Source organism: Microtus ochrogaster, chromosome 6 (assembly GCF_000317375.1).
Source record: "Microtus ochrogaster isolate Prairie Vole_2 chromosome 6, MicOch1.0, whole genome shotgun sequence".
In the NCBI taxonomy this organism is placed as follows: Eukaryota; Metazoa; Chordata; class Mammalia; order Rodentia; family Cricetidae; genus Microtus; species Microtus ochrogaster.
In genome coordinates, this window is record NC_022013.1 from 77095651 (window position 1) to 77096930 (window position 1280).

Genomic DNA, 1280 nt, shown 5'->3' on the forward strand with positions numbered 1-1280 from the left:
AGGCAATGCTCTTAACCTCTGAGCCATCTCTCCAGCCCCCAGTCTTTACTTTCAAGTCTTTGCTGCATATGTATAAGAAACCACACCTCTTCCAGATTAATTTTTTAATTTTGTGTTTGAGCGTCCATGTGTATATACACGGACATGCTGGATCACACATGCTACAGATCACGTGTGGCAGTCAAAAAGACAGCTTGGGTTAGTCAGTTCTCTCCTCTGACCATGGATCCTGGGGATCGGTCTCAGGGTGTCAGGCTTGGAGGCAGGGCCACCTTACTGACTGGGCCATGTCTCTGGCCCCTCCTCCAGGCAGTACTGACTACCTTTGGGAGAGAATTTACCGATTAGCCTGGCCATGGACTCTGAGACACAGACATTTGCCGTGGACTTACCTGCTCCACACATCTGCTCCCTCTTGTCTTCTCTCCGTCCTGAAAAGCCAGGCTAGGTGTACAGAGCTTCCTGTTTGCTCTCCCTAGTCTGGGCGCCTTCTAACGCTGTCAAGTTGAGTGACTCTCTGCCTGAGATACTTGAGGTTCTGTCCATGTGGACATGCCTGGGAAGCCAGCCTCACTGATGAAGGGTACGGCATACATAGGAATGTCCACAGGCGAGGCATCCCAAGTGGCTCTGGGTCGTCCTTCTCTGCTGCTATCCTTTCCAACATTCAGGTCTCCCGACCGTCTCATTATTCTGGCTGGGCCAGCCAGGAAGCACAGCTTTCTGCACAGCTGATGAAGTGAGAGCTGGCTCTGTGCCCTCGGATGGAGCTGCTCTGCACTGTGATGCACCGCTATGGCTGCGAGTGATGTGGTTAAAGTGAACTCGTCTTACCTTCTCAGTGTGTCTGCTCACTAGAGCTGACTGAAACCTCCCCGCTGGACTTCCGGGTCCCCGACAAAAGTGCCGTCCATGAAGAGTGTGAGAAACGACACTTTTGAGAAAAATGCTCTGCTGTCTTGCTGATATCACCCTCTTTTAAGTTTTTTTTTTAGACTTGTTTTTATTATCTTAAATTCTGTGCATGTGTGGGGCATATACATGTGTGCAGTTGCCACAGAGGGCACAAGAGGGTGTTGGATCCCTGGGACGGTTGGGAGCGGCCTAATGCGGGTGTTAGAAACAGCACTTGGGTCCTCGGCGATGGCCGCACGCAGCCTCAGTGCTGAGCGCTTTTGGATCCTGGAACTAGCTCTTGTAGACCAGGCTGGTCTCGAACTCACAAAGATCCGCCTGCCTCTGCCTCCCGAGTGCTGGGATTAAAGGCGTGCGCCACCACC